The sequence below is a fragment of the Chiloscyllium plagiosum genome, unplaced genomic scaffold (genome assembly GCF_037043375.1).
Source record: "Chiloscyllium plagiosum isolate Xiang-an unplaced genomic scaffold, Cpla_swu_hap1 HiC_scaffold_51, whole genome shotgun sequence".
In the NCBI taxonomy this organism is placed as follows: domain Eukaryota; kingdom Metazoa; phylum Chordata; class Chondrichthyes; order Orectolobiformes; family Hemiscylliidae; genus Chiloscyllium; species Chiloscyllium plagiosum.
In genome coordinates, this window is record NW_028270189.1 from 17,672,395 (window position 1) to 17,682,653 (window position 10,259).

Below are 10,259 nucleotides of genomic sequence, written 5' to 3' on the forward strand. Positions count from 1 at the left end.
TCTAGGACACTGTAAGCTATGATTCTGTGCGTATGATTGTGTCAGGGAGTTGTTTGACTATTCTGCATTCCAGCTCACCCAATAAGATGTTAGCAGGGTGAGACACTACAGTTGGAGCTCATCTGCTCGCTAGTTCCTTTCCTTTCTGCTTTTAAAAAATTTCTTTCTCTCTCACTCTCCCCTTTGCAGACTCTGACACAAGTGTCTCAACATTGGATCATAACAAAAGTTTTGAAAAAAATCATGTCTCTACAAGAAATTCAATGGCGGAAAATATATTATTCTTGCATCAACCACATTTTTAAACAAAAACAATCCTGTTCAATAAACATTGTCTCATTTCTTCCTTCAATGCTATCAAGCGAGCTATTATATTTTGTCCCTCAGTTTACCGATCTTAATAAATATCCAATCAATTTCAGAGCAACATGCTGACAAAGTATTGAACCAATTTATCTGTTTAGGTTTTAGCATTAGTTCTCAAGTCATTACCATTACAATAATTATATAATAATTGGTCTGGGTAAAAAGTATACTGAGGTTCACAATTTAATTTATTGACTGTTTGAAAAATGGTACAATATATCCTTTTTTCAGGATTCTAACAGTAATTATTAAGGCATTTGCATTATAATAATTATCGCATACTTTAGTTTAGTCTTGCTAACAACTACAGTGAAGTTTATATTTGAATTTAATCCAATCTTCCCCAGTACCTATACAGCAATATAAAAATCCATTTTATTTCCAATCAACACACCTACAAAATAATCCATTATTTCTGATGCATCACTCACTGTTAAAAATATGACTTTTGCTCATTTGAATGATCTGTGTAACCCCAGCCTTATAAATTTAAAAAAACCTAATTACTTTTCCCTGCAACAATTCCTGTTCATTTTTGTATATAGCACAGTCAAATAGCAAGATAAAATTTATCAATATTCATAAGTATGCTAATAGAATTTTGAAAATTAATATATTTCTAATATATAATAATTGTTCATTTCAGTTCATAGAATATAGAACAGTACAGCACAGTACAGGCCCTTTAGCCACGATGTTGTTCCGACCTTTTATCCTACTCTAAGATCAAACTAACCAACATGCCCTTCATTTACTATCATCCATGTGCCTATCCAAGAGTCGCTTAGTTGTCCCTGATGGATCTGAATCTACTACCACCACTGGCAGTGTATTCCACGCACCCACCACTATCTATAAAGAAACTATCTCTGACATCTCCCCACAACTTCCCCCATTCACCTTAAAATTATGCCACTTTGTGGGGAAAGGTCTTTCATTATCCACTCTATCTATGCCTCTCATCATCTTATACAAATTTATCAAGTGAACTCTCATCCTTTTTCACTGCAATGACCAAAGCCCCAGCTCCCTCAAGCTTTCTTCATAAGACACGCCTTCCAGTCCAGACAGCATCTTGGTAAATCTCATCTGCCCCTTCTCTAAAGCTTCCACATCCTCTGTATAATGAGGTGATCAGAACCGAACACAATGTTCCAAGTGTATTGTCACGAGGGATCCATTGAGCTGCAGCATAACCTCGTGGTTCTTAAACTCAATCTCCTTGCTCATGAAAGCCAACACACAATACATCGTCTTAAAAACCCTATCACCTTGGATGTCAGCTAAGAGGGATGAATGGGCGTGCACCCCACGATCCCTCTGTTCCTCCACATTGTCAGGAATCCTGCATTTAATCCGAAAATATGCATTCAAATTTGAAATTCCAAAATTAGTAACTTCACACTTTCCCAGGTTGAACTCGATCTGCCACTTCTCAGCCCAGCTCTGCCAATGTCCTCTCGCAACCTACAAAAGCCCTCCACACTATCGACAACTCCACCAATCCTCGTGTCATTGGAAAACTTCCTAACACACCTTTCCACTTCCTCAACCAAGTCATTTATAAAAATCACAAAGAGCAGAGGTCGCAGAGCTAATCCCTTCAGAATACTACTGGTCACCGTGCTCCAAGCTGAAAACTATCTATTTAATCTCACCCTGTCTTCTATGGGCCATCCAATTTATTATCTAACCAGGCAGGTTTTCCTGTATCCCATGCCTCATTACTTTCTAAATGAGCCTACCATGGAGAACCCAATCAAACACCTTGCTAAAATCCATATACACCACATCCACTGCTCTGTCCTCACCATGTGCTTGTCAAATCCTCAAATAATTCAATAAGCCTTGTGAGGCATAAACTGCCACCCACAAAACCATGCTGACCATCTCTAATCAAGCTATGCTTTTCCAAATAATCATAAATCATGTCTCTCAGAATCCTCTCCAATAATTTGCCCACAACTGATGTAAGACTGACTCATCGATGATTCCCAGGATTATCTCAATTGCCTTTCTTGAATAAGGGAATAACGTTTGCCACCCTCCAATCATCTGGTATGACTCCAGTGAGCAATGAGGATGCAAAGATCATTGCCAAAACACAGTAATCCCTTGCCTCATTTCCCATAACAACCTAAGTTATATCCTTTCTGGACCAGGGGACTTATCTCTCCCCATGAATTTTCAATATTTTCAGCACATTCTCCGTCTTAACATTGACCTGTTCGACCATATCAGCCTGCTTCACGCTGTCCTCACAAAGAACAAGGTCCCACTCACTCGGGAATACTAAAGCAAAGTACTCATTAAGGACCTCCCCTACCCCCTCTGACTCCTGGCACAAGTTTGCTTCACTATTAGGGGTATAAATATGGAATTATGTCTCAGCACTGAATTAATGTAAAGATATTGCACAGTACAATCACTCGATTACTTTGAATATTGAACTGTATTTTAACTGAGATAACACGGTTGAATTGATTTGATTATATTTCGCTACATGCTAACATTTATTGTATTTTAAGAGTTTCCATTTTGCATATATGAAACTTACTTAAAATTAATCGCACGTTTATATGAAGAAAATAGAATCACCATCTGCTTGTTCCTTCCTTTTTCAATGACTGGTCGGTTTGAATTTGTGGAAGTTGTATATTGTTGAAAGGAAGAGAAATTGTTTTCAGCTGAATATTCACATTGAATGAATCATTCATTTTTAAAATCAAAGTGCAATGATCACTCAGTTTTGTCAATTTGCTTTTCAAAGAATTGTCATGAGATTCCTCTTCATTTAAGACTATCATTCATTTATCCTATTGTTATGTAAAATATTGTTTAATTTCCAGTCCATAACACACCGAAACTACCTAATTAATTCCCATTCAAATTACTACAATAAACAGCTGACTAATTTTCATTTGTGTAACCACATTAAACATAATATTGCAGTCCTGCCCGTCCTGAGTGGGAACATTATGAAAGCATCTTGTGGAGCTGTGGCAGTGTCTGTATTACTAGACCCGAGGGAAGGTTTCAAATCACACCTTCAACAGAAATATATCAAGAGCTGCTTTGAATGTTGATGAGAGAGTACCTAAGCACAGACTGAATTGCTTTTCAATCCAACATTAAATCTGCTTTTGTCTATTATATCAAAAATCACAAAATCTGATACTTATTTGTGTCAGGTTACCAAGAAATATGTATTGGAAAATTCGCTTTAGCCACTTTGCTTTTACAAAAGACTTACATCTGTCCCTGTTTTCTCTAACTGAAAGAAATCTGAAGAGGATTTTCACTTTTACGAAAAAAGGGGAGATGTTTTCCATATAAATTAATGCTTCTTCGATTTACGCCTTTTCAGCTTATGTAAGGTTTTATAATAACGCTCTACTTTCGGATAGTGGGGATACCTGTATCTAATTCTGTTGCTTATAAGTTCCTGGAGACTATTTGAAAATGTTGCAGAATTGAAGATTACGATGTCTAAGTAATGAGATTGATCTTTTATTGTTGCAAAGGGGCAAGTCCAAACAATTGAAACACATTAAACATTATTCTCTCGTGCTATAAATTTGAAATAAAGTTGATATCTTCTTCAATAAAATAACAAATGCTACCTCCTATTACTTGTCAGTCAGCTGATTACCTACATTGTAACTAAATGTTGTGATTCATCTAAATATTGCTCTGTCCTTTGATCAAAGTGAATTTGCAATTGTGGTTCAGTTTATGAATTGTCAGAAAATTGTTCTTATTTTTCCATTCACCTGTTCATTTTGACCGTAAGATTGAAATTCTTTGAACATATTGGAGTTTGCTCATGTAAAAATAAAGTTTGCATATCTCTCACATATCTCATTACTTGCATTATGATTCAAGAATGTTTTCTGGTGGAGTTCGAGTAAATTCCAAACATTTGTTGAGTTCAAATAAATTCTTTAACACCCAATTATCAATCTGTTGTTAATTGACATTGGTTAGGTACTCATTCGGAGAGATCAACTGACAATTATGAACTACTTGCAGGATAATAGAATTGAAAGAAAGTTACAGACGTGCAAACATTTTTTTGGAAGGGATTGCTATTCCATTCAAATGTGTGGAGTGTTCAAGAATTCTATATCGCCTTCCACTGGTTTTCTTTCCGAGAAATCAAATTTATACTTCATGTGAATTTTAATGTGTTCTATATTTTGAAATTTGTATCAGATTTAAGAAGAAAAACAGGAGCAATTAACATGAAAACTTCAGTGAATAGAAAGCACAATAAATTAAATTTAGAGGCAATTCTTAGTATTATCCCTGAATATTCAGTCAAATATTTTTAATGTCAAGAGCGTGGTGGCGGAAAAGCACAGCAGGTCAGGCAGCATTCGAGGAGAAGCAGAATTGACATAAGCCCTTCATCAGAAATCTTTTCGATACTCCTGCTCTTTGAATGTGCCTGCACTTATCCAACACCGCAGCTTTCCTTACTTTCTCCAAATATGCTTAATGAACATGAACTGAAAATGTTAGCATCAGCAGTTGAACAAGACCAAATAAACACACTTTTTGCAATATTTATAGTGAAAACTTGTTTGAGAACATGCAACAAATCAGGTCGAACAACATCTCTTGCCATTAGAACCCTTGGCCATTCATAATAAAGAATAACCATGCTTTGAACAACCAGTATGGTGTATAACGACTGAACTGAAACACCAGAGGATAACGATTGCATTTATTGAAGGGAATGATAACCAGATCCTTACTGTGATAGTGGTGATTGATCTCAGAAACAATAAAATTTTACTGTGATTATTCCACTGCACAGTAATGAGATGGTCATGAAGATCTTTGTGTGGCTTTATGTACAGTGTTTTGTTTGAACATTGATTTCAGTGTCATTGAGATATTTTACAAGGTTGACAATTGACAGTTAAAGATAAGTTTTAAATGCAACATTTAAAAAAATTGTCAGTTTTATTTTGCGAAACACAATTCTAAGTTTATGGAATCCCTACTGTGTGGAAACAGGCCATTTGGCCCAACAAGTCTACACTGACGTTCCAAAGAATAATCCAGTCAGCACTATTCTGCTCTCAGATTACTGGACATTTACCCCTGACTAATGCACATAACCTACACATCCCTGAACAGAACGTGCAGCTTAGCATGGCCAATGTACCTAACCTGCATATCTTTGGATTGTGGGAGAAAACCAGAACATGCAAACCTCACACAAACATTTGGCCGAGGGTGGAATCAAACCCAAGTGCATTACACTGTAAGACACGAGTGCTAACCACTGATCCTCTGTTCTCAATGCCCAGCCCCCATGTTCAAGAGGTCTATGTAGCTGTTCATTGTTCTCTTGTCCAGATACTAATTTATAATTGATATCGCTTTAATTGTGCCCGGAATTTTGAGATTTGTCTCAAAGTTAAGAAGAAAACGAGGAGCAATTAATATGAGAACTTGGGAGAATAGAAAGCACAGTACATTTAAATTACAGACTGTGAGAAACAAAGCTCACTCACTTCAATAATTTCAGCCCAAGACAAGATTTGAAGCAATCAGTTTGTTTATTAGACGCTTGCAAGCGTGGTTCCTGGAATAAGGCACACAGAGTTTAGCAAATACATATCTTATATAGGACTCACTACTCCAAAACCGGAGCCCATTACTATTGTTTCTCGCTTGCCTTATCCGGCCTCGTGCTTAACAAATTACAAGTTTGACTTGGCCGTTTCACCACACCCTGCTGTGATCTATTGTTCGATATATCCTCCATCACTACTATCTAAATCCCCCACTTGTGACATTTCCTCCCTTTCCCCAACCATACTGATCCTTATGACCTTTTAATTGGGGTTTGTTTTTTCGTTTTTACAAAAATGGGAAACAGATGCTTATAACTACTGCTTTTACAAGCATATCTGGCTTAACCGACATCCTCACAGCACCTTATCTAGTTGTCTGTAACATCTACCATTGTTTGCAGGCACGTTTCATTCTTGTATGCACATTTTAGCTAATACAAAAACAATTATATATTTACTTCACGTAGTTTTCATTCTTGGTGACTCAGCTCTTGATTGTAACAATTATACACTGGTGTGAGTGCATTTACCTTGCATAAATAATTATAATTGCAGAAGTAACACTACTTTACCTATATCCCACAATTTCCCCCTTTTTCTTTAATTACCATTTGTTATCTTCTGCATTTTTCATTTAAGCATTGCCCCCAAAATTCACAAGCATCATTCCAGAGATTTCATCCATCTTGGTCTCACACATCCCCTCATTATTTCATCGACAAAGTTCCTCTGCCTGATTGCCTTTTCGGAGCATTTGTTTTATTAAGGCTGTCTCAATCAGTCTTTGGGTGAGTCCTAGTATACAGGGCATGATACAACAGTCAATGGCTACCAATACCCCGGCTACTACTATCAGGGAAGTAAGGATGGAAACCACCACTCCCTACCATTTTCCAAACCATCTTTCAAGCCACCCCGTGAGAGATGTGTCTATTCTTGAACTCTCAGCCAGTTCCTCTGCTAAGGTAGTCAATCCCCTTAACGCCCGAGTAATTGAACCATCAGGTGCAGTGTTATTTGGAATAAAGGTGCAACAGCTTCCTCCTAACATCACACACACACAGACTTTTTCCGCTAAAATCATATCAAGGGCCATTCTGTTTTCCGATGCCATCCTACTTGTCGCATCAAGCTGTTCTGATATTCCTTTAAACGCATCTCTTGTATAATTTATAAATCGCTGTTGATTATAGAAAATGTAATTTATCCAATGTACATTTTTATTAATTGTTGCCTATCAAAGGAGAGCTGACTCATAGCCTTCTGCAATCTGTTGACGAGCCTTGAACTCATCAGGTACCTCCTAGGGACTCCTACAGAATCGAGATAAATCCTGTCTGCGAAAGAAGTGTCCAACAGTGATCTCTAACTCCTTCCCTTTTCCCCAACTATATTTTCCTTCTCAAATGCCACTGTAAATGGAATTGCCAATTGTATAATTGCACATATCCTTCTCCAATCCGGTGGTAGGGTGGGTCTCAATATTTTGCCTCCATTGTACCACTACAGATCCGCTCGGGGAGCTTTTGGTGCTGAGTAGTTCCCTCCCTTCTCCGTTTCGGTGACATTCTTAATCTCTTTACACAATTTCACCTCCCCCAAATCTCTATACCGATTTGTACCTTGTCTCTGCACACACGTTGTGTGATTTCCGACTGCGGCTGAAAACGTAGGTGGGGGGGGGGTGCTTTTCAATCTTTCTTCTCCAAGGGAGTTAACATCAGAGATAGGGAGGTACAATTCCTATCATTCCATGCAGTCTTATCCTGTTACAGGGCTATCATACATTTCATGCCCTTCCTGTCTCGCTTCCACCCGAGCGGAAAGGGAATCACCTGGGCCACTGGCCTACTGGAGGCACATGCAAACAATTGCTCTTGTTCAGACTTTTTACAGTACACTTTACCCATTCAACCCAGGCATTTGCACCCCCATACCCAGTTTCTACTTCAATGGTCTGTTTCAAGTCCTTTATCTCTATAATTTTTACTACTTTAGGATCATCGGGAGGGGTGAGAGATTGTACCTTATTATCAATTGTTCTGCCCGTTTTCCCTGTCCTGCGCTAATTTGAAAACAATAGCTCGAGAAATCCTTCCCGTTTGCTCACATTTCTATCCCAAATGTTTCATCTAACTGTATCTCATAGGTGCCCCCCCACCCCAAGAATTGCTTTGTGCCATGTGGTTTTCTTTATCATGAGGTATATTGGGCTACGCTCTTTATCGGGACAATTGAGAGGTGATCGGATTGTGGCCCGGTGTATTGTGACAAAGCCATTACACCAAGTACCATCTCCAAAGGACATAAGATGTATCTCTGAGCTGCGGTACTGTCTCTGATTATCTACATCCCCACAAATTACTAAGCTACATGCATCAGGTCTATTACTTGCGGATTGTCAGACTCAGGGACCGGTAATAACACATATGAAAATTATATTTGACAAAATCCCAATACTAAGAGAGCTAGCATCATAACTCTAAGCATCCCCAGCATTCTAACAATTGTGCTGAAGCACAAAAAACTTAATGCACAATCCTACAGTAATAATCCCGCGCTCGCGTCGCCACTGTATAATCAGTTACTCTGAGTCTCTTCAGCCTGAGTTTCAGCGGGTCTTGCATTGATTCGGCTGTCCAGACTTCTTCCTCAACTGGAGATTATCTTGGCCCTTTGATCCGAGTGTAGTGAGTCCAGCCTTTCTCCACTGTCCTTATTGTTGTTTCGGTAATAAAAGGATCCTGATACAGCTCATTCCAGTCTGGCTGCAATTTTGTCTCTGTCCATGATTTTACTAAGAACCAATCTCCTGGCCGGATGGGATGAACGGTGAATTCAAGGGGCGGAGTCTGTGCCAATAAACTCTGTTTCCTGAGGAGAGACAAAGAGGCGGACAAGCCCAGTATATACTTCTTTAGAACAAGTCTTTAGTTTCGGGAATTGTCAATTCACCGTTCATTCCCATGTAAGGTAATCCAAATAAGATTTCATAGGGGGATAGTCCCAAATCTTTCCTTGGGGCTGTTTGTACTCGCAAGAGAGCTATAAGTAAACATTTGGTCCAAGGGAGTCTGGTTTCTATTATCAATTTAGAGAGTTGCCGTTTGAGTGTTTGGTTCATTCTCTCAAACCTTCCTGATGATGGTGGGTGCCATGGAGCATGGAACTCCTCGGAAATTCCCAATCCTTTCATTCTCTCCTGTAACACGTTAGAGGTAAAATGAGTTCCTTGGTCGGAATCTATACGGTTCATTAGCCCATATCGGGGAATTATGTGCTCTAATATTGTTTTAGACACTACACTCGCAGTGGCTGTAGCTAGGGGGCACACCTCAACCCAACCAGATAGATGATCTACTATGGCCAGCATATATTTTAGTTTTCCTACTCTGGGTAGTTCAGTATAATCTACTTGTATACTCTGGAAGGGTCTCAATCCCGGGTCTCTTCCTCCCGGGGTCGGTTTTCTCAACAGTTTCTTATTTACCTTTCTGCATATTATACATCCCTCACATATTTGTTTCGCAATTGTATATATTCCTTTACATGCATATTACCTAATAACTAAAACATACTTTGCTTGTACTCCCCAATGGCTGATTTGATGTCGGACAGCCATAATTTCTCGCATCATCATTTTGTTTAACATTTCCCTTCCATCAGGTAACAGCCAATGCCCATTTGCTGTTTTTTGCAGCCCCAAAATCTTTCAATTCTTTTTCTTCTCTTTCAGTAAATGTAGGAGCTTCCCGGGGATCAGGGACAAGTAGGTATTAGGGAATGAATCAGCACTCATTGTGGGTCCAGGCTTGCTTCCTTAGCCACTTCATCGGCTAATCTATTCCCCCTAACTTCTGGTTCATTTCATTTCTGATAACCATTTATATGCACTACCGCTATTTCTCGGGGGAGTAATAGGGACTCCAAGACCTATTTGATCAACTCCTCATGTGCTAATTCCTTCTTCCGGTTATTGATCAGTCCTCTTTCCTGCCATATCTTTCAGAAAGTGTGCACAACACCAAATGCATATTTAGAGTTACTGTATGCTGCTCGCTCTTTATTTTCTAACGCCCTAAGGGAACTTTCCAACGCATAGAGTTCGCAGGTCTGAGCTGACCACCCATTCGGCAACCTTCCTGCCTCCACCACACTATCTTTCGTCCTGTCTACAACTGCATACTCATTATTTCTTTTCCTTTCAGTCACCCGGGATGATCCGTCTATAAAAAGTCAGGCTCTGCATGAAGTGGAACATCTCTCAAGTCCATGCAGACCTTAGTTTGGTATTCTATAATG